Below are 26,611 nucleotides of genomic sequence, written 5' to 3'. Positions count from 1 at the left end.
AGTAGGAAAAAAATCGCTTAAAAAAGTAGGAAAAAATAGGAAGGACTACACTCACGTCAAGACGACTGACAATCATTAGTATGGAAAATAAACTAGTGGAAACAAAGATAGTAATTACAAAAATATGAAAATAAAATCTAAACAAAGAAACACCTTTCACCAATACAGTAATAAAATTTTTAAGTGTGAAAGAATAAAATGCAATATTGCGATCAACAAAAAAATAAATAAATAAATAAATAAATAATAATAATAATAAAACTCCTATTTTGGTTCAATAAAACCATTTTTGTTTCAGATTTGTTTTGTCAAAAACGAAACATTCCTTCAAGAGCATCCATTTATCATTTAAAAATACTATCACTTTCAGCTCCTGTTATCAAAAACTATGATACAAAAGCAAAGCAAATATTAAATTAGTTTTAGTCAAAAATAATCAGCAGTTGACATGCATTCTTGCATAACCAGAGGCAGATGTTGGAATTTGAAAAAAAAAAAAAAAAAAAAAAGGAAAACGACTGAAAATACAGAACTAAAATAAATGTGTTCTTAAATATGGGGCATAAAATTTATAACAAAATAATTAAACTAAATAAATAACGAAATAAGTCAACTAAAGGGTTTGTACTATGTTATGTATTTTTAGCATTCAACATACATTTTTGTTTCAGGCACATCATTTATGGGGGTCAATTTCTCCCCTCCCTGGATTTGGGAAAATTAATGCTTAGCTATACATGTTTGTGCGGTTTTTTTTTGTTTGCAGATAAAATTTGCATTCAGTATACATCCTTCGCTAGCCACCTCCGGGGGGGGGGGGGGGGGGGAATCAAAGTGATGAGTCAGTTCTAATTTTAATCAAGCAATAAAAACGAATATTATTTTAATGGTTTGATGATTTTTACCTCCTTCTTGTTCCAAAATTTTTTGGCACGAAAATAAAAGGAAACATCCATGCATGGTAAACATAACATTTATCAAAGACAAAGATCAGTTACTAATGGGTCATTCCGTGTCAAATCAACACAGTGATCAGACCTCACCCTCTCAGATTTTGATGAAATTTGGTACAGAGTTTGTCTTTATGTAGACATAATAAAATATAATTTTTTTTTTTTGAAAAATATTAAACGGTTTTGAAGATACAGCGCTGTAAAGCTACCAAAAAGGGGTCGAAAAACGTGAAAGAACCAATTTTCAAAATGACCTAGAATCTTTTCTAATTAAGATAGAGAGTTGAAACAAGTTTCATTTGAAAGCATTTTTAATGACCTTTTCAATGATATGCAACATGATTAGGTCGAAGAAAAAAATATTTTAGTTAAATTTGAATTAAATTTTAAAATTTAAATTTCTCAAAATGCGCGTCTTCAATTTTTTTCAAATTTTTTTAAAAAAATGCTTATACACTACTCAAATGGCTGTAGAAGTTTCAGGATGGGCTTATAATGGGTTCATGTTTAAAAAAATCATTGAATAAACAACTGTTGGATCTACAACACAATTATAACATAATATAACATGGTTTTAGTTTTAATAAAATATTTATGCATAAAAAATAAATAAATTATTATAAATGTTTATTCAGTGCTGACTAAAATGTCTGAATGAATTTGAAAGTGGGCTTATAAGTGTTTCATATTAAAATAAATCATTGAATAAAGCAGTGATAGCACAAAATAGGTATTAGATAACATGCTTTAAGCTCTAAGAAATAGAAGGAACAAATTAATAAAACCTATTGTAATTATTTTTCTAGCAAATAATTTATTTTGTATTAATTTTAAATATAATTATTACCAGAGCATACCTTTACTTGAAAGTTTTGAATATTTCAATAACTTGTAGAGTTTCAATTTCTGGCAGTGTGTATGCTCTACCTGTTGGAGTCATTGGGTTTACTTTACATAATATTTGAGTGACTGATACCCATAGTGTATCTGGCTGTGTTGGAAAAGAAAAAGAAGATGAAGGTCCTGCTGGATGAAGGAAAGTTACTTTGACTTCATCAGTATCTTCATTTTTCTCAAGCACATATGCAAGCCACCAGTTATGTTCATATATTACACATACATAACCTTGTATTTCTGAAAGTTTGAGCCTATCTTCTGAAGAACTTACTCTCTCAATAACAAATTCTGCTGAATGAGAAAATGTTTTGACTTTGACTTTTGATGTACTAGACGCTACGGGAATAAATCCATGTAACTTCTGTGTTCCTTTAATGGTTATTGACTTATTGAAACGATTTACAAGGAATTTTTCAGTGTTCATGTATTCATTTGGAGTGACATAAACGAAATTGACAGATGGAACATTTTGTACAGCCCATTCATACAATTGTACTGGTGTTGTAATTTGATTATCATAAGGTCTCTGTAGACTTGCCTTTGCTGCTAACCTCTTTACTGTACCACCAATACCATCACATGGTCCCTTACCATGTGCAGTGGCTGAAAAGTGCCACTCAGCTTCTATATTAAAATCCTCTTTGTGGAAACACAGGTTGGTAAAGTTCTTCTTGTTTTTGTACTGAGCTGCTGAACCGTCTGAAAAGTAAAAAATCTTCCTAATCTTGTCATCAAATTTTCCTTTTAGAAAATCAATCAGCTTTTTCTGAAAGCAATACACTGCCACTGTATTATGTTCTAAACATTCAGTTATAACAACTAAACTAATGTGTTCAAGTTTTCCTGCACTAATATAATAAATTATGAATGGGTGAATTGTGGTTTGTTCACTTGCCCAGTGGTAACTTTGAGCTTCATCTTGTAGGACAAATTTATAGTTTTCAGAAAAGTCGCACATTACTATAAATTCTGCATCTACTAATTTACTCTTAATTTCATTCAAAAATGAACTTTGCTGCTTTGCAATAAAATCATGCCGAGCAAGAGCAAAAAGCTTTTCACAAAATAAATCTGTGAAGTCTGTTGCAGATTTCTCTATAGTTTCCAGGTTGCAACGATCAACTGATATCCATTGACGAAAAGTTATTTTTTCTATCATGTTTTCATCAAACGAATATTCCAGCATATCTTTGATTTCTTTAGTTCCTGGACAAAAAGAGCATTTTCCCAAATAACATTCTATCGATGCAGGATTACATATAATTTTAGCTATGCAATGTTTATAAGTCTTCAGCTTACCATCAGTTAACAAATCAAGTTTTGCATTTTCAATCATCAGCTTTACGTTTTGATGGGTGGTGCATACACAAACCGTGTGAGTTCCACTCTGGCCAGCAAGTACACAATTTTTCGGCCTTAGTTCAGCAAATTTGGAGAAACTTATCTTAAAGTTGGGATATTTATCTTCATAAGATCTATACGCCTCCATCAAATTACAGAGAATCAACCGTTTGGATATTTTTGCTTTATCCCCATTTTCGGTGCGAATAGATATACAATCTTTCATTCCTGGTAATATTCTACTAATTTCATCACTTTCATAGAAAGCTCTTATATTATCTGCAACTTTAGGAGGAAGACTTTTCCCTGGTTTTTGATTCGGGCTGGCCAGAATACCTTTATCTTGTAAGAGTTTTTTTGATTTTCTTACCATGTAATTAGGAGCATTGAATTCCTGCATAATTTTTCGTATACTCCATGACTCAGGCAGGCAGGTAAGTATCATCAATTTGTTAACATTAGAAGAAGAATTTGTGAATTTAGTTTTCAAATTATTTAAAAGTGTTTCTTCAGCTGTTTCAGGCTCACTCTCAGAAGATGTTTCAATATTAGTAAACAGTTTGCATTTTAATGCAGTACTAATCTTTTTCATCTTATTTGCTGAATAACCTTTGTTTTCTGATTTCCTTTTATCAATCGGAGACTCTCCCAATTCTTGTAAAGACACATTTAAGGTTTCAACAATTTCTGACTTAGGGGCAAAATTTGGATCACAACTTTCAGAACATCCACTGTCTTCAATATGCTGGCCTGAGTCTTCATTTTTCCTTAAAAGAGACAATTCTTTTCTGCAAGTATGGCAAATTTTAGCATTTTCTGGAACTCCACTCAAGTATTCTGTCATCCAGCCTGCAACTTCACGTAATTTTTTTTTGTCTCTAACGCAGTGATTATCCTTTTTAAATGGATTAAAACACTGTGCAGTCAAGTACCTTTGATCAGCCATATCTTAAATTTTACATAATATTTACATTTTACCCTATATTTACAAAAACTTAATACTTAAACAACTTTTGTGATTACTAAATATATTAAATTTGGTATGTACAAAATAATAAGAATTTAAAAATAATAAGAATTTTAAACTAAAATTTCCTTGTATTCACTATAATACTGCAGTCACAACAAAAACTCAATATATTCCCTATCTCTTTAACACACTCCAATAAAACACACATCTGACTTGAGGCTGATCAGAATTGACACTGAGCTTAAAACAAGGAACTGTGGTGATATACAAAATCTATCCAGACATGCGCATTATAATGAAGCCCATATGTCAGACCTACATATGCCAGATGTAGCTTAATATAAACAAAGTTCTACTCCTTCTTGCTTGGTTATGCCTAATGAAACCTTATGGAGATCTGGTAACTAAATTTATTACTTTTTTCATCTTTCTTTCTCAACTATGTGAGGTCATCTTAATGACTACCAAATAGCTCACACACTCCCCCCCCCCCTTTTTTTTAAATCTAGCAAGTTAACCATTCAAATAATTGATAACTTGGTTTTAATCAGTTGTATATATATTTTTTTAAATAATAAGCAAGCATGCCTCAAAATTAATTTCATTACATTTCATAAGGTTTATTTATATTTAAAAAAATTTAAAAGCATAAAAAATACTTAGAACAAAATATTTATTGTCTAAATTTCTTACATTCATTTATTTTAAAAAATGAAGTAATGATAGATTTAAAATTTGAGGTTATGCGACTGACAAACTTTTACCCACGTTTACCAGTTCAAGTATGTTTCAACAGGCAGTCCTGCCATTTAGGGAAGGTTGGAGCGGAGTGATATTCCTGAAATAGGAAGATTAACCAACTTATATGAAAATGGATGTGGTTTTTGCTGTTTCTTGGTGTAATTTACATTGAGTATCAAAATGAAGAACCTGACAAGTAAATAAATAAAAAAATACAATTAAATGGACTGCAAAAACCCTTAGAATCAGCTACTTGACATTTAACTAGCAAGTAAAACCAAATTAGTTTCATCCCTTTAATAAATATTTTCTGGTTCTAAAACCATGCTATATTATACGGTGTAATTGTGATGTAGATCCAGCAGCGGTTTATTCAAATATTTTTTTCAACATGAACCCATTGTAAGCCCATCTTGAAACTTCTACAGCCATTTGAGTAGTGTATAACCATTTTTTAAAAAAAATTTGAAAAAAATTAAGGACGCGCATTTTGAGAAATTTAAATTTTAAATTTTAATTCAAATTTAATTAAAATAAATTTTTTTTAAACCTAACCATGTTGTATATCATTGAAAAGGTCATTAAAAGTGCTGTCAGATGAAACTTGCCACAACTCTTTATCTTAATTAGAAAAGATTCTAGGTCATTTTGAAAATTGGTTCTTTCACGTTTTTTGACCCCTTTTTGGTAGCTTTACAGCGCTGTATCTTCAAAACCGTTTAATATTTTTTTTAAAAAAAATTATATTTTATTATGTCTACATTAACACTACCTCTGTACCAAATTTCATCAAAATCTGAGAGGGTGAGGTAAAATTTTGTCAAAAATTGTGTTGATTTGATGTGGAATGACCCTAATGTTTCTATGTACATAAAAGGGAAGGCAAATAGTTTATCTCAATCCTCACAATACAACAAAAATATTCATTCGGAAATTGTTCACGAAATTGAGAGTGAGGGGGGGGGGAAGCACTTGGCATCAAATGGCTGCATATATCTCTTTCTCCCCCCTCCCTTTGATCAGGCGCAATAAGTACAATAACTTACAGTAGATACGCCGCATCGGTATAATTGCCGCACCCCGAAAAGAGTTAAGAGTCTGTCAAAAAAATTTTAAATGCTCAGAAATGTCGCATTGCCAGAAACACAGCACATAAAAATGATGAGCAACTCCTCGATATTGATGATATATCAGAGTAGAAAATACCCATTAAAAAGAAAAAAAATACATATTAATTTGTAGCTCTATCCCCCAACTTTTAAAAATGAGAAGAAATAAAAACAAAATATTGCATTTAAATTGATTTCCGATTTTTCTCCAAAAATCGGGAACGTTTTGCCCATCCAGGTTTTGCCGCTTTATTTTATTTATTTATTTATTTATTTATTTTTTTTTTTTGCAAATACACTCTTTGCAAGGAAAGAAAATGAAATTTTATAAATTTTATAATCATGTTTACGATTTAGAATGAACAATAATCATATTTATGTACGAAAAAATTTTCCGCGATTATTTTTGAAGTGGTCCGTTTTTGCGAATTTCTGTTAGATGTCGCTTTTATGTTGTACTAACATCAATAAAATATGTACAGTATACAAGTTTTTCAGTTTTTGCTTCCTTATGTCCTTTTAAGGTTTTACATTGCCTTTCTGTTTAAATAGAGCTCCATTTCACTTGTAATCATACAAAAAATTGGCGAATAGGAAATTCGGTTTTTCCCGCATTTTTTGAACAGTCGGCTGTTTACTTTAATTAAAGCTTCTAATTGATGGGTAAATAATATATAATTGCATCAGAATGTGCCAGTATATATTTTTTTTAGTTTCGTTAATACAGTAGGACTGAAGTCAGGGCGATAAAAAGAAAAGTCAATCATAAACGCCGCAACGATAAAAAGTCACTTACGAAAATTTAACTTTTAAACACACAAACGTCGCGGCGTTCCTTCCAGAAATTACTATAGTCTAGTCATTCAATGAAAAGCTAAGGATCCGCCTGTTCCTTTTACTTTTCAAAATCAAAACATGCAGAAAATTATCGGCGCGGCATTGTAAAAATAAGAATCAATGCACAATTAGAAGTATTAGAAGTGCTATACTAAAGAAAGAAAAAGTAGGAAAAAAAAGGAAAAAGTAGGAAAATAAGGAGAGAGCTCTAAAAAGTAGGAAAAAGTAGGAAAAATAGAAACTCTTCGGGGTCTGCAGTTGCTTCCATTTACCTTATTGTGGCAGTATAACAATTTGTTTCCTTGTCTTTTAAAAAACACGGTAAAACATTCCTGATTTTTTTCCGTACGGGTGCAATAATTTACATTTGACAACAAACTACTTTCTCGAAACATTCTTGTTTACAATTTAATTTTTTGCAATATTGTAATAATTAAACATTAACACTTACCCCCAGAAGGCAGTTGTTGTGGATCATCTACTTCTTTATCTTCATTTGCACAAGTAATAAAGTGATTTTTTAATCTTGCAACCAGACCTTGCATTTCTTTACCACATTTTTTACAAGTTGCTCTGCTTCTTTTTTTACCTACTTCAGATTTATCATTAAAGTACAACCAAATTGGATCTTTTTTCCTTCCAGCTGACATTTTTATAGTTAGAAATTAATATTTAATTAAGAAATAATTGCTTTTGCAACAATTCGAGAATTTATATTTAACAGATATCAAATGTTAAAAAGTAATTGCTACAGATATGTCCACTTTACATATACGTGAAGGAATGGAAAGGAAGTCATACTTTAAAAATGCAGAATGCTTTTCTCCAGCAAGGAACAAAAAAAAAAGGTTTGTCAGGAGCAGAGCTGAAAATAATCCTTTCTAATCTCCACTTCAAAAGCTGTCTGCTATTATTTCCTTCTATTAGGCGCCGCACACGCTAGAATGGATTCCCTCCACCTCTCTTTTTTTTTTGGAACTGTATTCCATTTCATTAACTGATAAGGAATGATCCTAAGCTTATTAGTGCAGAGCATAGCAAATTCATATGGGTTGTTTTTGCTTTTTCTTTTACTTAAAAAGATATCCACACACATCCTATCATGTCTTCACACCCACCTTTCAATTCTGTCTACCTAACACCTGCACTGCAGCTGCCTTTATTTTCTTCATTTCATGTAATAGACAAAACATATAGTTTTAGTTGTGCATATAAATATGTTATTTGAGCTGCACCCTCCACCATCTGGGGGGGGGAGGGTTGAGTAGGATTGTTTTTTTAAAGAGGGAAATAAGAGCTCTAATGCTAGCTAAGGTTCAAAACAATGAAATTGAGATTCTTCAGATACATTTTTTGGAATTGAATTTTAAAAAAAATGATTTAAATCAATGATTTTTTTTAAAAAATCAATTGATTTAAATCACTGATTTAAATCGATTGATTTAAATCATTGACACTCTGTTTGAAATAGTGAAAAATTTTAAATAAAAGAACACTTTAAAAAGAAACTTTTCAAAAACAAATACAGTGACCTCTCACTTATACGCGACCAAAGGGGGGAACGAAATTTTCACGCACAAGTGAAAAACCCCAAAACTAAGCTTAAATACAGTAAGTTATCAACAGTTATAGTAATACTAATAGTACACTACTGATACTAATGAATAAATACGCACATAATTTCCATTTATGCATTGTAATTTAATAAAAATGTAAAATTTGAAGTTGAACGTTTTGTCATTTTTTATACACTGTACAGTATGCAGGGGTCTGTCCAGGATTTTTCACAGGGTCCGTTTTTTGTGAAAAATCAAATAATTTAAAAAAAAAATTTCTTGTAAAAACGAAAGTTTAGACTCTTGAGATGGTGGAAACTGCATCATTGACACTTAAAGTTGATTGTTTTCTCTCTTTTCTGGTGAGAATATCATTCTTGAGTGTTTTTCTAGTATTTGGGGAGAGGGGGAAGGCATCGCTCCCTGGGAGATGGGCACCCCTCAAGTATCAATATTTATCTACCATTCTACATCATGTTAAATTATACTAGAAATGTTTTTTGTATAGTATTTAAAATAACTGTAAGAAAAAAAATTAGTCAGAAGTTCAGCATTTAACTTTTTGACCCAAGACACTGTTTAAGAGCACAGAGTTTCGTTCAAACTTTATAAACTCTGTGATTTTCACAAAAATAAAAAATATTTTATTTGTTTACCTCTTAACTAAGCGTACTAAACATCGAAAATTCGAAAAAATCAGATTTCCACAGCGGATGCAAAGAGATTGCAATCCTCAAAGTGAAGGAATCAAAAGTATAAAAACGGCTTGTAAAATAAATATTTTTGATAAAATTACTTTTGAATTGCATTTTAGAGTTCTATGATAAACATATCATTAATATCTGGACACAGTTGAAGCATAAATAAATAAATAAAATAAAAAATAAACCATCGATTCAGTATTTTAATTATTGACTCATAAAAGAAAATGGAATTCCCCTTTAAAAACTTGAAATAAGCTTTGTTACAAAAATAAAGAGACTTTTCATTTTTTTGCATCCTAAAAAAGCGAAGTTAGCTTGAAAAAAAGAATAAAATATCATTCTCATATTGGATGTAAAAAGATTGTGTTTTTCAAAATGTAGGCATCTATTGAAAAAAATAACGGTAAATAAAAGTTTATTTAAAGTTAATTATCCTTTTTAGTATCGAAAAACCAAACCCATATAACTTTCTCCCAAAATAACAGTTTAACATTGCACCACCAGACACTAAGTGGCGATAAGTTTGAATTTTGTAACCCTATCTGAAGCGATCACATCCGCCCCACCCATATTATCCTTTGCAGTTCTAAATTCATTTCGCTGTATATTATTGATGATTAAATCATGAGTGGGGAGAAAACTACGCCTATTCAGAGAATGTTGACGCTTTTCCGCTGCATAAAACAAACAAGCAAAATTATAAACCAAACTGACTTTCAGCTGTTAATTTCTTTCAAAGAAACCAACAACAGGCATTATATTTATTTGGCGGTAGTAATTATTTATGGCTAGCAGGAGCATCACAAGAGTGCCGATTTTTTTTTCTTTTGCAAAATTAGCCGATTTTGTATAAGTGGTTCCTCTAATTTAACTTTAAATATGCTGTATTATTTTAATTTGAGATTTGCTCTTTCAATAAACAATTTGTGAAAGATCCGTTTTTGTTTACCAGAATTTTATGAAGGGTCCATTTTGGTTGATCGGATTTTTGTGAAAGGTCCGCTTTGGTTGATCGGTTTTTTGTGAAGGTCCGTTTTGGTTGATCGGATTTTTGTGAAGGGTCCGTTAACGGACCCAAATTTGCTCCGGCCAGACCCCTGGTATGTAAGAAATTCCACAAAACCTAAAAACTGTAGCGTGATCAGTGTCATAGTGTGTGAGGATACAAAAGATTCTCGATAGGCTACGTCAATGCTTTCCGCTTCACCACGACTTTTAGGAAGGTCAACCTTTTCGCATGTAACCCGTTCTCCCCTCTCGATGTCAATCACAAGACTAACTGCACCCCTAATCGCACACTTTCGCGAAAAAAACGCGTTCTTGGAAACATTTTGAACATTGAAATAAAGGTGTGTGAAAGCATTCCAAGAGACATCAAGAAGGGTACAAATCTTCCGATAAGCAAAGCGTGAATAGGCAATTTAACTAAACCTTGAAAAAATTTTATCGCGCATAAGTGAAAGGTGCATTTTAGGTTTCGCGTAAAAATGAACAAGAGTGTTAGGCCTGGTAATAACAACAGTAAATAATCCTATCTCATCACCTCACAACACCAAGAGTAAAAGAATGTTTTTCCTTACTTATAATGTATTACCAATCATTCTGCATGACTAGGGTAAAAGATTCTTATCAGCACTCATTCACATTCGTCAAATCGACGAATGTATGTTTCACTTTCGTCCACCTGTGGCGGGAACTCCGGAGTGGATGACGTCACATGGATGCTTCTAGAAGGAATATAATGGCACGTGTGCTATACGATAGCAGTGTCAATTCACGTGACTTGGATATGCTAATGACCCGGGGGGATATTTAAACTGCTCGCGGCTTATGTTCTTGCTCTCTTTGATCATCTCTCGTCGTTGTAGGCGGTCGCTCGATCGGTATTCGAACTTGCTTGTTCGTGCCACTCGCCCTTTATTAGAAATGATGAGCTCGAATTAGCTTATTTCCCAATGGGTTTATTTCATCGAAGTTTTTAGTCAATAGTCATGCAGTTTGCATTGCAGTATTAGTTATCTCATGCAAAAGTAGCATGTGGAGAGATTATGTTCTTAGTATTTATTTTTATCATTTACAGCGTGTTTTAACTATTTACATTATTGTTTAAATAAACTTCATGAAAGTTAGAAATAGTTTGTTAGTCTTATTTCCGAACTCACTCTGCTAGTATCAAAGAAACATTGGGGAGATATTAAATTAGAAATTCTCCCCAACACGGGTTATGGGCCCAGTCCCTTTCCTGTGCAGACCTAGTGAAAATATTTTTGGATAAGACTAGGAAATGATAAAGAGTGTACATGCATCTGTAAAAAGGCGGGGTTGTACTGCTGCCAAAAGCACATGTACCGTTGGATGGTGTACATTTCAGTATTTTTCAGAAATTTTGAAAAAAATTTTTTGGAAGCTGCAAATTCGATGACCCACCTCAAAATGAAGTTATTGGAATGTTGAGATGGGGGGGCGGCCAAGATAGAAGCGACTTAAAAGATTTTACCAAGATTCGAGAAAACTAAAGTTTGAAAAAAAAAATGGCAAATTTCGCGATTCAAATTGAAAAGCTCAATAACAAGAATTACCTTGAATGGGCGATAAATATGAAGTTCCTTATTATGGAACGGAATGTATGGGATATCACTGACGGAAAAGAAAAAGAACCAGTCATTAATGAGAAGACGAACATAACAGAAAAGGATGTGAAAGAATTTATTGTGCGGAAGGGAACTGCAGTCTCTCTAATCTTCTTGAATATTGAACAAAATCTAAGAAAAATAGTTGAAACTATAAAAGATCCATGCGAATCTTGGAAGAAGCTAAAATTACATTTTTTTCCGGAGAATAGATGTATAAGTATGCAACTCTTCATTGAGCTGAATCAGTGCAAGAAAGAGAATGGAGAAAAGCTGAATTTATTCGCGGCATGCCTGCAGAGAATTTTCGACAAAATCAAAGTTGCTTATCCGAATTTCCCGGAGCAGGGGCGGATCTAGAGGGGGGCCTTGGGGGCCATGGCCCCTCCCAAAGCCTTGTGATTGTAGGAATTTTTTTTAAGGAAAAAAGAAAAAACTATTATGAGAAGATAACAAAATTTAACACATGTATTTTAATGAAAAAGAAGTATAGGCCTTAATTGGGAGATAAATTATATTCTTATCCTCAAAACAAAACTTTTATTTCCAAAATTTTTCTCCATCTTTTACATCATTTCTTGATTCCAACTACAGACACTTGGACGATCTCTAAATTCTGCGGTTCTCAGAGTATACCTATTGTTCACAAGATCAAAGAGAGCCTAAATTTTCGTTTTTATGGCTTTAATTTCGAAACTAGGAGGAGAACTCCTTTTCCCATGCCCTTTCACAAATGCCTCGATATGTAGCAAAAAATTGCATTTTAAGTCTTTTATTTGGAAAAAATGTCAACGGAAACTAGCTTATCCAGCCCTTATCACTTAACTTGCTTAAAAGCAACTTTAATGATTTTTTTTTGGGGGGGGGGACTTAAATTACAAACGAGTTTTGATAGGACCCATTCCCTTCCTAGTTTATATAATGATGATAGCTTTAAAAGGAGGTTTTTTGGAGGAGCACACGAATCTTCCATCCCTTTCTAAAATATGTATAAATATAGTTAAAAACCGAATTTTTGGAGCCTCAAAGGCAAAATATTTCCATGAAGGAAGGATTCTAAGCACCTTCACACTTCCTTTGATGTAAGCAAACATTACCTAAAGGTGCATTTTTAGGCTGGACAGCTGAAGAGCTAGAAGAGCATACCTCCTCTTCTAACTTCTCAATGTATAATGACAGAATATTTTGGCTTCTAAGCTTTATTTTCAAAAAGTATTTTGGGGCCAGCGCCCGAAACCTAACTTTTCTCCGTACATCATCAAAAATAGACAAAATGCGTTTTTAGTTTCTAATTTTAAAAAATTGCTCGGAAATTCAAATTTTGAAACATTTTCGAGGGAGATTCCTAAATCCACCCCCTCATCTAATGTCTCGATACCCCGAATATTGAGTTTTTGAAACTCCATTTTAATGAAATTTCTGGGGAGTTACCCAATTTCCCAATAGGCAGAGTAGGCAGCTGCCTAGGGCGGCAAACTTTTCAGGGGCGGCAAATTTGTTATCAGAATACACATTTTTTGAATTAAATTGTTATTCTTGAAAGTAAAATATTAGCATTCTTTCATTTTCTACACAGACAATTTTTTCTTGTAATTTAATGATTACTTTCACACATCCAGGGGCAGAAGTGGTCGACTTGTAATATATAGGGCATTTTCCACGAAAAATATAGGACAAATATAGGACGTGTTTATGAATGATTTTGATCTGAAAAATAAACAGTACATAGTTTATTTTTACTAATTATTTTCGCACCAATTATTATCAATGATTTCAAAAAAACCCAAATAAAAATAATACTTAGAATGAGTTTCCTGTTCCTGAAAGAATAATGTAATAAGAAAATAAGTTTACTTATTTACAAAAAATATTTTGAAACAAATTTAAACAATCTGAAATCTATTTACATTTAATACAACTATTTATAATCATTGATTATTTATATTTTAGAAAATCTTTAGCCTTAATTTTTTCTGCATTTCATCTTTTGGCAAGTACATCAAATCCCCATTCCTCAAAAATTTTTTATATTAATCCTTTTTTTTTTTTTTGCATAATTACCTACATTTAAATATTTTAAATAGATCTTTTTCCTTCTTTTTTGTATTAATAATGGCTGAATCTTCACTACATTTTGTTGTTAGTGAAGATTCATTAACAAAGTGCTTTATCATAAGTATGGAGAGCTTGTCATAAAATATGGATAACTGAAGCTGAAGAGCATATCCTGAAGCTCTTAAAACAATTTTTAAATTTTGTTAAAAATACTCTACACTTACAACAAAATTTAAACAGACAAGTGCCAGCAGACATTTAAAAAATAAATAGAAAAAAAAATATATACTTATGTATCTCGTTTTTAAGCAGTCTTGAATTATCTTTTGTCAACTTGTGAGATCAAGTGCAAATCAAGTAACCTAAAGGCTTTTCAATAGTCATTTTCTATAAATCTTTATAACAAACTAGGGGAATATAGGAAATATAAGACAATTCGCAAAAATATAAGAAATACAGGACACTTTTGATACTTTTTTTTTTGAAAATATAGGAAATATAGGATATATAGGACTACTCCTACCCCTGCACATCTTATGAAAGTCAAATGTTTTTCAATCATGGTATTTGCCGAATCATGGTATTTGCCGAATCGTCGGCAAAATTTGCCGAATAAAAATTTGTGGGAGATCACTGTGATCATTTCATCGGGGCGCCTGAGAATGTGAAACGCCATCATTTCTTTATAAGTTTGACAGTTTGAATCTGGGAAACACTTTTTTTAGGTTTTTTTGAGTCAAGGATATTTTGCTTCTTTTAGGGGGGAGGGGGAGGGACGGCAGATTTCAAATTTGCCTAGAGGCGGCAAGGAGTCAAATTCGGCCCTGGGCAGTTTGTTCAAAAATTTCGGATGGCCCCTCCCAAAACAATCGGCTGGATCCGTCACTGATTGTATTTCCTTTAAATTACTGCAAAGTTTACCAGAAACGTATGATCATCTGATTCAACAGATTTTGATGAGGAAAAATGAAGATTTCACATTCGAGAAAATCCTGGTTGACCTAATTATTGAAGAAAACCGTCAAGAAATGAAAGAAGAGAAGACAAATGAAATGCAGATTTTCCAAGTTAAATCTAAAATTCGATTTTACAAGTGACAAGAATATGGACATATAAGAAGTAGATGCCCTTATGTCAAAAATGAAGACTGTCAAAGATTGACTTCACAAGAAAAAAAAAAGTTCCAAAGAACATATAAACAGTCATTAAAATCTAATGAAAGGGGGGAATGGCAAAAATCAATGGAAAGTGAAATAGGCACTATGCGAAAAAGAAATGTGTGGAATTTAGTCAAATTACCGGAAAATGTTAATCCTATCGGATGTAGATGGGTTTATAATTTAAAGAAAGGGGAAAATGGTGAGGTTTATAAAAGTAGGCTAGTTGCTCAGGGGACTAATCAAGTGAGGGGACTAGATTTTGATCTGACCTTCTGCCCAGTAGTCTGCTTTAGTACCATTCGCTTTTTCTTTTCCCTTTTCAGTAAAACCTAGGGGTTGCTTCATATATATTATTTCATCAATAGGAGCATATAGGTACGCACTTTTAACGTCACATTGGATATGTAGCCAATTTTCTCTTGATACCAATAAAGAAAAGAAAAAGTGAATTAAAAAATTAACATTGTTTTCCTATATCGCTGGCCAGGCCCATGAGAAAAACGCGCATAAGTGAAAAATGCGTATAACCGAGGTCGCGTATAAGCGAGAGATCACTGTAAAACAAAATGGAAGAAATGTGTTTATGAGTATAAATGGGCAATTTTTAATACTAGTCTATGAAAGCAGTTCGCTTTTGTGAACGTTTTAATTCTTTTGGTAAAGTTTCATTTTCGCGATTACGATATTTGTTGATGGTTGTTTTGACGTTGAATGAAAATCGATAAAAATGTCGTAATTTCTTGTAGCCTCATCACAGTTTTTTGTTTAACGATCTCTAGATTTCACGGTATCAACTATTGCTCGCAAAATTCATGGATTTGGTATATTTGGTGTTTCTCTCACTTTACGTGTTTTCTTTTACGTTAGTTATTATGTACTAAATTTCTTTAATTAATTGCCGTTCAATTAATAAAAACATTAGAATATGTCAGTATTTATTTCTTTACTATTCAATAAAAATAACTAAAGAAAACTTCAGATTTTTGAGGTTGTTTTTCAAATTTCATTTGGGAAACTTTTCCAGAAATGACCCTCCATCTGAACTTTGTTTTTGTACTAAATTTTCTGAATTATATGGTGGAAATGCAGTATTTATAACCCTTTAAGACCTATCCCGCACGATCGTGCGGGTCAGATACTCCTTACCTAAATTTTTTCTGGGATAATCGTATGTAAAAAAAGCCCGAATCGATCGATCATGCGGGTTTCTAGAGAGTATAATCTATCATTTTTCGTCAACAGATGGCGGTAGTTGTCCGTATTTTACTTTCAAGCGGCCGTTTTAACTTTGTTTACACGTGCAACGCATAGAGCTTGAATATTTATCTGTCGTAAAAAGGTAATTATGAATATATTTGTTATTGCTTAGATACAAATCTTTGTTTTAATGTGTAAATAAGTGGAAAATAATATGGATATCAATTTTATATATTTTTATCTTGTTTGTAGGACGTAATATTTCGCTACTCGCACGATCGTGCTATTTGGGCGTTATTATTGTCATCGCAAGTGCTACCTAAAGGTATGTATTTTCTTAGTAATTTTGAATTTCTGCATTAATACTTTTGATGAAAACAAAAAGTTATATATTCAGTGCCATAATATTATTTAAATATCCTCAAGGACAGATTTGATTTTTTCATTTTATTTCTTGATATGTATGTTATTTTTATTCTCCATGCAAACATTTTCAATCATATTCCTCCCCTTCCTAAAAAAAACTGGATTTGTTAGCGAGTGTAGGTATTGTGTAATTTGCAAAAAAAAAAATAATAATAATAATAATAATTGCAGTAAAATAAAAATATATTTTTAGATAATAAAATTCACATTTTAAAATATTAAATAAATATATATTTTAAGATTGTACATAGAATTATGTTCTGATTTTACACAAAAATACTTTTTTCAGATGTCTAAAAGGAGAAAATATCTCACGCAAGAAGAAATTCTTCAATTGATGAATGCCTCTGATTCTGAAATTAGTGGCCTTTCAGATGACAATGATGTTAATGATAAGACATATTTACCGAACATATTAGAAGGAGAATCAAGTTCAGAAGAGCATGATAAAGAAAACGATCGAGATATTTCTGTAGAAAACAACGATAGGGATAACTCTTTATCATCAAAATCCCCTGATGTTCCCAGAGTTCTACCTCCAAAACAGCTAAAGTCAAAAGGAAGAAAAACGAAAAGAAAAAGTATGAATGGGAAGTAAAGAAATTCGTTCCTGTTCCTTATCCTGGACCTGGTGTTTTCTCAATTGAAGGTATTTTTTAATTGCTACATTTTATTTTAAAAAGAGAAATATGCTAAGAAAAATAAAATAAAAATAATTTTATTAACGAACGATGCACAAAAATAATAAAAAGAAACTTCAACAATTTCAACATTAAATTAAATATAATCTTCTTTGAATTAGAAGCCTCTGTTAGTGACTTTCCCAATATTAAAAATTTTATTTATTTTTGACAGGTTCCAGAGCCAGTAAAGACACCTTTGCAGTATTTTGTTCAATATTTCCCCGATCAGTTTTTTGAAGACGCTGCTGAGTATACTAATCAATACTCCATCACAAAATCAGGAAAATTACTAAAAACTAATGCACGGGAATTAAAATTATTTTTTGCTGCCAATTTGATCATGGGATGCGTAAAATTTCCTAGATTACGCATGTTCTGGCAAACAGAATATTGATATCCGCCAGTAGCTGACATTATTTCGCGAAACAGATTTTTAGATTTGAGAAATACTTTCCATATTGTGGACATTAATAAACCTCCTGCAAACTTGAATGAAAATAAACTGTGGAAAGTTCAACCTATCCTGGATGCCTTCAGCACAGTATGTCTAAGTTTACCACGAGATAATATATCATACTCGATAGATGAGCAAATGATTCCGTTTACGGGCTGTTGTCCAATCAGAAAATTTGTTAAAAACAAACCTAGGCCTGTTGGACTGAAAAATTTCGTTATCTGTACATCAAATGGCCTAGTACTGGATTTTGAAATTTATCAAGGAAATTCAATTCCATTAGCTCATCCTGAACTCGGACTTGGACCATCTGTCATACTCAGTGGTTGGAAGTAGCGCGCTACAAGTAGCGACGCTACTGTAGTAGCTACATTTTTAAGTAGTTTGTAGTGTAACGCACTACTTTTTAAAAAAAGTAGTGTAGTGAGTAGTTAACTACAAAAAATAGTAGTTTGTAGCGATTTCTGGAAACTACTTTTAAATAAACTGAAAAAAAAAAAATCAAGGTTCAAACGAATTTGACTGGCGCAAATTTTACACAAGTACATCAGCGGATGCAATGAGAAATAAGACTCATAAAAATACGAGCTGACCTCAGGCATTTCATTTTGACGCCATACGTTCTATCTGTTCGCCGCCATTAGTTTGCCGTCGTAATTTTCATATTTCACCAATATTTATATTGAAAAAAGCACTTATTTTCGCGAAAATGAAGATATCGGTGATTGCGCGTGTTGAAAATTTGGTGAATTTTATATGAACAGACCGAAGATTGAAAAACAAAAATATTTTAGCGAGGCTTAAATTTTCGACAGGATTCACCAAATAAAAAGAAGCTACTGAAATTGTTATAGAAAAGAATGAAATTGAACTGTTCTGGAGGACTTACAATAAATGCGAGCATTACATGCATGAGAGTATGATAACGGACATTTTTCTTAGTGTCTTTTGATGAGCGAATTTATCAATCTTTTTATGTTCAATCCTCTTACGGTGTGTTTGTGTATTGGGGTGTCCCCCCCCCCCAAACAAAAAAAAATCAAAAGTTGATTTTTCAAGTCGCACACTCTCTTATATTTTATCCTTTTACGTCAAAAAAAAAAAATAAATAAATAAAAATCATATAATTTGAACAACGGCAACAAGTGCCGATTATGTCTGAAAGAGTGAACTAGCACTTGTGTAGTGCTAGGCCAAATTAAAATAAAATGTTTTTTTAGAAACTCAAAATTTCTGTTGATAAAACGTTGCTCCTATACCCCACATGTGCACCACAAAAGTATTTATTCAAATTAAAAATCATTTAGATATCCCACACGTGGCCTAACATTTATAGTTTTCTTCAAAAAAATTTAAGTTTTTGATACATATTTTCAGATATGTAAGATCTTACGAAATTATCAAGCTGAAAAATATAAACAGTAAAGTAGAAAAGTAGGTAATTAGCGTTAAATAGAAATTTTTGTTTTCCTGCAATTTTTAAGTCTCCCACGTAGTACTCAAAGATATGGATTTTTTCCAGGTTGAGTTAAATTTTTCATTTAAAATATATTATGTTTTTATTATTCTTTTGTAATTGTTGATCTGTAAATGTGTTTGTCAGTAATTTTTGAACTTGATATTCTATTTGAATTTGTAAGTAATTTTTTGAAAGATAACTGAAAAAAAATCAAATTTTTTAAATAAAATTATAAATTTTAGGTCAAGTGTGGCATATCTAAATGTTTTTTTAATTTGAGTAAATGTTCTTGTGGTACATGTGGGGTGTTGGGTACAGGGACAACGTTTTATCAACAGAAATTTCGAGTTTCTAAAAATAATTTTTTTTTGATTTGGCCTAGCATACAAGTACTGTTTTACACTTTCAGGTGCAAGTCGGCACGGGTTGCCGTTGTGCAAATTATATGAGACTTTTTTTCACGATTGTTTTGATACAAGAGGAAAAATACAAGAGTGTATGCGACTTGAAAAATTGACTTTCATTTTCTGAGGGACAACCTATTATGTATGCTTTGTATTTACTACTTATTTTTTGGAAAGTAGCGAAGTAGCAACTACATTTTAAAAGTAGTTTGTAGTTGCTACATTTTGAAGAAAGTAGTTGTAGTTGTAGTTAACTACATTTGTAACAAAGTAGTTGTAGTTGTAGTTCGCTACAAAAAAAATGTAGTTTTTCCAACCACTGGTCATACTTAGATTAGTTCAAACTTTGCCGCCAAAGAGTTTTGTGTTTTTTGACAGGTATTTTACAACTTTGCCATTGTTAGAAAAATTGAATGAAATGAACATCTTTGGAACTGGAACTATTTCAGGGAATCGCCTTAGTTTTGTTGAAAAAGTTAATGTGGATAAAATGGATCGTGGAATGTGCATAGAACATGTTATGAAAGACAATAAAATTGTAATTGTGGAACGGAAGGACAGTAAGAAAGTTATAATGGCATTGAATTGTTTTGGTACCGAACCAGTAGAAAAAGTGGAACGATAGTCAAAAAGCGAAAGTAAATATATAAAAAATATCATGTCCTTCTGTGGTGAAATCATATAACCAGTGCATGGGAGGTGTAGATGTTTGTGATCAGCAGATGGAATATTATAGAACATGGTTCAAGACAAGAAAGTGGACCTGGAAGGTCATTTTGCACTTTTTGGACTTAGCTGTCACCAATTCTTGGTTTCAGTATAATCCCGGGATGCAATATCAAACAAAGTTCCCCAGAAAAATTGAAAGGACTTGTTAAAATTTAAATTAGAAGTGGCTGAAGGTCTTGTAGCGACTCGGCCTGTTAATATGAAAATTTTAAGTGATGATGAAGATAGTGATGCCGAAATTCCTCCTGTGAAAAGATCAAAATTTTACAACCCACCTGCTAAATTACCATGTGAAGATAAAAGATATGACGGGTATCTCCATTTTCCACATGTTGATGACATTTCAAGAGCTCGGAAATGCAGATTAGAAAACTGCCAAAGAAGTTCGAAAACACGTTGCGAGAAGTGCAATGTTTATTTATGTCTATCAAAATCGAAAACATGTTTTTAAGATTTCCACTGCAAGTAAACAGTCAATAAAAAAAATATAACACAATTTTTTTCTATTAATTCAGATCAAGAAAATGCATAAATTGACAAATTTTTCATTTAATGTTTTCACAGGTAAAACCCAACTCGCACGAACGTGCGGGTGCAGTTTGTTCAAGAAAATCCCAACCCGCACGAACGTGCGGGTACCCTCAACATGTCAGGAGCATGGGTGGGGGGGGGGGACGCTATGGGCTTTCCCGAAATCGAAGATTTAAAAACAAAATTGTAATTTAAGTTTCATAACGTTTATACTTTTTTTGAATGCACTATTGAAGGGATGGAGTTCAGCAACCCTCCTTCGGCAATATTTCGAAATTGAAGTTTCAAAAACGCAATTTTAGACCATGTTGGATAATGTAAGGGATAAAAGCGTTTGCAGCACCCCACCATTAGTTTTTTGCCGATCCTAAACATTTTTGTTGTAACAATAAAATCTCTTAGGACATAAGATTTTCACTTTTGCAACATGAATCAGCTCTGATTCGAAAGTCTACCCAAGGTAGCGCCAACAAACTAGAAAAGAAGGAAAGGTGGGGGAAGGGTAAGGCCGACTAATGATAATGAACTGTCACCATTCCCCCACAGTCTTCATTTGAAAAAGAATTCTTTTATAAGATAGCAGGTGGTGAAATTAGCAATAAAAAATCGCTTCAGTGAAGTAGATATATTTTTTAAACAAGGTACCCTTTCCAACATTCATTAATTGAAAAAAGAAATAGGGGAACTGAATCCTAACTCCAGGCAGGTTTCCCGAATCACATCCCTCTTAAGGAACTCAAATATAGCCTAAAGTGGCGCTTTAAATATTTCAGCATCAAAGAATTTTCGGAAGAGAACTCCCGAACCCCTTCCTCTGAGTTCACCACAAATGTCCTAATTTTCAATTTTTAAGGCTTCAGTTTCTAAATTGTTTTGTAGGAATAGTACCCCTCTTACCTATAAACATGATTTATGACCGCCTAAAAATTTTAATACTTTAATTTTGGAAACTTTTTGAAAGAATCTTCCTACACCCTTCCCCCTTAAGTCATCCAAAGATAGCCCAAAACAAAGCTCTTAAAATTTCAGAAACTAAAATATTTCGGGCTGGGGGTGCGGAATACACCCCCCCCCCTTTCATTGTGTTTACTAAACACAGTGTAAGTTTTTGTTTAAGATTTATTTTTCCATTGAGAGAGCAACTCCCTTCCACACATCGCCAAAAACAACCTAAAGTTTTAAGACTTCAATTTCGAAAATGTTTCGAGAAAGACCCCTGAATTCCCTAACTCTTAACTCACTCAAAAATAGCCAAAATAGCATTTCAATACTTTGGGGAGAGAGACCCTCCCCTCGAATTCTTTCCTCTAAGTTCACTAAATTTTACTTAAATTTGCGGTTTCCCCTTTTCATCACCGAAGATTTTAGAATTTAAATTCTAAAACGTATTGAGAGAAAACCTTCGAATTCCCTCTTTTTAAGTCTTCCAAAGATTACCTAAAGCCGAGTTCTGAATACTTCAGCTTTGAATATTTTTTGGGAAAGGAGAACCCCGAACCCCAAGACGGTCCAAAGTTGCACTTTTAAGACTCCAGTTTCGGAATTTCGCCTAAAGAGAGCCCCCTCCCTCCCTCTCGACATTGCCAAAGACAGCCTAAAAGATTTAAGACTTCAATTACAAACTTTTCGGGAGAGGGTCGCAAATGCCCTTTAACTAAAGTCATTTAAGTATAGCCTCAAATAGTTTTTAATACATCAGCTACAAAACATTTTCATGTTAAAACACCAAAACCATCTCTCATAAATTCACCAAAGATTGCCTAAATTAGTGTTTTTAAGACTCCAATCTTCGATTCTTTTTTAAAACCCACTTTTACATCATCAGAGACAGCCTAAAACTTTTTGACTTTTAAATTTTTAAGAGTTTGCAGTGGAGAAATATCGAACCACTCCTAGCTTCAAAAATATTTTTAATTCAGTTTTTCGGTATTTTATACTGTAACCCGTGAGTTACACCCCCCCCCCCCCCTTTAGATTGTCCACGATATCAACGTTTTAAGACCTCAGTATCGTGGGTTAATTTGCGGACAGATTACCCTCTTTGCAAGAGCAGCGTTTTTTCGCAAACTCGTGCTGCCGTTATTTTTCTCCTTTCCTTTCTCTCCCCCCCACCCATATTTCCATTCTAGCGAGTGTTTGATTTAATGACATTAGAATTTAGTGATTCCTCAAGTCTGTCAAAAATGCAGGAACGGTTTGCCCATCGGTGTTTCCAACCCAGCTTGAAATCCCCCCCCCCCCCCCCCGGATTATTTCCAAAATTCCCATTTTCATTAAAATCTTCAAAATCCTTGATAGTTTCTGTTTTACCTGGTATGTGGACGCCCTTTGCTGTGGCGAAAATATTTCATCTTGTCAGCAATCACTTTCAATCGGTGATGCAGATTCAACTTTTAAGACATTTTAAGAGCGTACATAATTTTCATTTATGCATGTAAAGTTTGCAAAAAAAAAAATTCACAAATGAAAAAAAACGAAAGGATGATCGAAAATAGCATGAGAAAAGGCTAAATTTTCAATTAGAGCCGATTGCTTCGAAAAATCAAGGAGAAAAGCGAGCAACTCCTCGGTTTGCAATGCAGTGAGTTGGAAATAACAAATCTATACCTAAAAAAAGTCAAATGGCGCGAGCCGAAAAGCCACTCCTCCAAAAGCACGTTGCAAACAAAACAAGCACATGGCGGGAAAACCGAGAGAATGTCGATGTAAATTCGTGGTTATGGAACAGTCCAGTAATATTAAAGCATATTTTTCAAGCACTCAATTTTTCTTTTTTCATTAAAAATTAAAAGAAAGTCATTAAATTTCTTTCCGTCCCGACCTCCGTCTCGGAAATTTTGTCAAGACGGAAATCTGTCCTGAGACGGAAGGTCTTGCACCCATGGTCAGGAGGCGCGCAATTTTTTTAAAATTATTTTTTAAAGCATCAATGGAGTCAGTATAGATGTAAAAACAAGGTAAAGTAAAATTTAATTGAAAAAAAATTTTGGGTCTTAAAGGGATAAAGGAAACTTTCATATTTTTTAAATACAGTCTGAGTAAAAACTTTAAAGCCTGTAAATTTTTTTTGAGAAATTGGACATATCTTAAACTGAGGATCAAAACACAATGAGTGATAATTTTTAACCTTAAATACAAGTAAAAAAAGACAAAACACTCATTTGTGATTATTTCATTATCAGAAAATATAACAGATCAATACTTGAGCCAGAGGAAAATCTTTAAGGCCAGCATGGAAAAAAGCACAGGAAGAAAAAAACTGAACATTTAGAAGCTTGTGTGGGATCCATTTCTTCGAATGACTTCAAATGTTCTTGTTTGCATAGATAAAACTATTTTTTGACAAAGTTTGGGATCTGTTTTATATAATTCATCTTCGATTGAAGATTTCAGTTCTATTGATAAAGTAAAATATCTCCCATTTGCATAAACTCTTCTTACAAAGTCTCCCCATTTCTCAATTGGGCTGAGATCTGGAAACATAGCTGGCCATTTCAAAGTTTCAACATTGTTGACAGGGTACCAATTTTTTTTTACTGTTACTCAAATGTTGTGCTGATATTTTCAATTTTCTCCAGTAATAAATTCAGCAGTTGGTAAAAGATGATTTGGGAGGACATTTTGATATGCTTGTGAACTCATTTTACCCAAAACAAACGTACTTGAGCCCATACTATTGTAAGCCCCCCAAGTCACGACAGAGCCACCACCTAATTGGGGCTTGGAGAATATTTCTTTTTCTCTTCATAAACTATGCCAATAGAGCTTCCATCAATTTGGTCCACCCAAATTCCACTTCTTTTCATCAGAAAAAATTATTTGTATACATTGTTTATCTCAGGTCATGACTTTTTGGCTAAAGTTCCAACGTTCTATTTTGTGCCTATTTAGTAACTGAGGCTTAGCCAATTTTGCTGCATATGTATAAAACTTTCACACCTTATTGTGTTACGTATTATTTTTTGAAAAACATTTAAACCTGTCGCCTGAACAAATTTCCTTGTTCAGTACTTTGCAGTTGATGTAAGTTTGCAAACTCTTTCATTAAGCGATAACAAAGCCCTAGGTCTTCCCTTCCCCCGGTGTTTTTTTTTTTACCACAATTGTCTTTCAATCTTAATAAATTATTGAACATTGTCCTCGATCTTCCTATTTTTTTGCAATAGTACGGCTACTTATCACTGTTGAAGAAAAGGCTTCAATCCACACTTTTTCACAATCAGTTAACTTCTTACCTTTTGATATGATCACAAACAGCACCAAAACTTCGAAGAAATTAATAAAAAAACTACAAGCTGAAGGATTTCAACAATCTCACTAACTGCTGCGATATTTATTCCAGTATATTTCATTTATTATTAAAGAAATACTAGTGGCCTTAAAGCTGTTACTTAGGCTGAAATACTAACTTTGAATATACTACTTGTTTTTCTGGTAATTGCATACTTCAAAAAACTTATTTGTTGCGTTATTTCTTAGAAATGAACATAAATAACTCAATAGTATTAAAATCTCTTTAATTTTATTCACAAAAAAACTTACTGGCGTTAAAGTTTTTACTCAGGCTATATTTCTAAAAAAATGCTGATTTTTCCAAAAACTGCCAAAAATGTATAATTATTAAAAATGGCACAAAAGAGCCGAAATTTTGCAGCTTTATGGACCCCGGATAAAAGGTTCTATACTGTATTTCATTTCTGAAGCACTATGTGATGCTATTTCTTTTGTTACTTCGACAAATTTAAACTACTCTAACCCATAAAATGAGCACAAAATTGGCAATATCAACAAAACAATTTGCATTCGTTTTATTTCTTTTATTAATAAAATGTGAAATAGCACCATTTATGCTACTTACGCTACCTTAACGAATGCTCATTTACAGCTGTGTAACAATGAATTGCTATACAGCAGAAATGAAAAGAAAATGGTAGAAAAAAAAAAGAAAAAGCAACACACAAAAAGTTGCACACACACAAGTTTATTGTCAGAAATTTTCAGGGATAGGTGCATTAAATTTATCATTTTGACAAATTTTCTGCATCTTAACTATTCTTCTAGTCAGACCTGTCATTGATCAAAGCACGGGGGGGGGGGGGGGGGGGGGGGGGGGGGGGGGGGTGGGGAGGATTGCAATTGCCTCCACCTTGGTAAAAATGTGATACAAGTAAGTGGGCATGCTTTTTGCTGTTTTTGGTATAAAACTTTAAGTATATACCCTTTGCCCTTTCTCCCCTGGAAAATTCAAAGTGATAGGTCTGCTTCTACTGTTTTTAAGTAACAAATTCAAAATTAATGCTCATTTCTTTTTTTAAAAAATGCATTGATAAAAAAAAATGAAAAATGGATTGGATCTTTTGTTAAGAATGAATAATGCCTTTTCATAACTAATTGCACACAGCATTGATTTTATTGAATTTCTATGATCTGATGAGGAGGAGCAGGGCATCGCTAAGGATCGGCTAGGCCCCTAAATATACTGAAAATTTTTAGGGCGCTTCTGAATCCCTAAAACTCATCTAGTTACAGCCTTATAGACACACACATACATCAATATCTAAAGTTTAAATGGTCCCCTCGAAGAACCAGGCAAACAATGTTGAAATCTGCCTTGCACTCGTACAGGGTGGTTGTGTGGGAGTTGACCTTTTACCACCGCCCTGTGCGCAGCTCCGCTGGATACTGGCTTGAAGTAGAGAACCAGCAACCTTGCTGCTGAAGGAGGCGAGAGTGCAGTTATGCAACTCACCAACTGGTGAGGGGGCATATCTACAA

General features: G+C 32.9%; 1 protein-coding gene across 1 annotated transcript in view; it reads right to left on the bottom strand.

The window, feature by feature from the left end:
- The window catches only part of LOC129216093 (exportin-2-like), a 126,236-nt gene that overhangs the window by 61,270 nt on the left and 38,355 nt on the right, over positions 1-26,611 (bottom strand). The gene's annotated exons all lie outside the window — the stretch shown is intronic.

The sequence above is a fragment of the Uloborus diversus genome, chromosome 2, assembly GCF_026930045.1.
Source record: "Uloborus diversus isolate 005 chromosome 2, Udiv.v.3.1, whole genome shotgun sequence".
NCBI classification, from domain to species: Eukaryota; Metazoa; Arthropoda; class Arachnida; order Araneae; family Uloboridae; genus Uloborus; species Uloborus diversus.
Note: the sequence above shows the minus strand (reverse complement) of the source record. Positions and strands in the feature narration are given on the sequence as shown.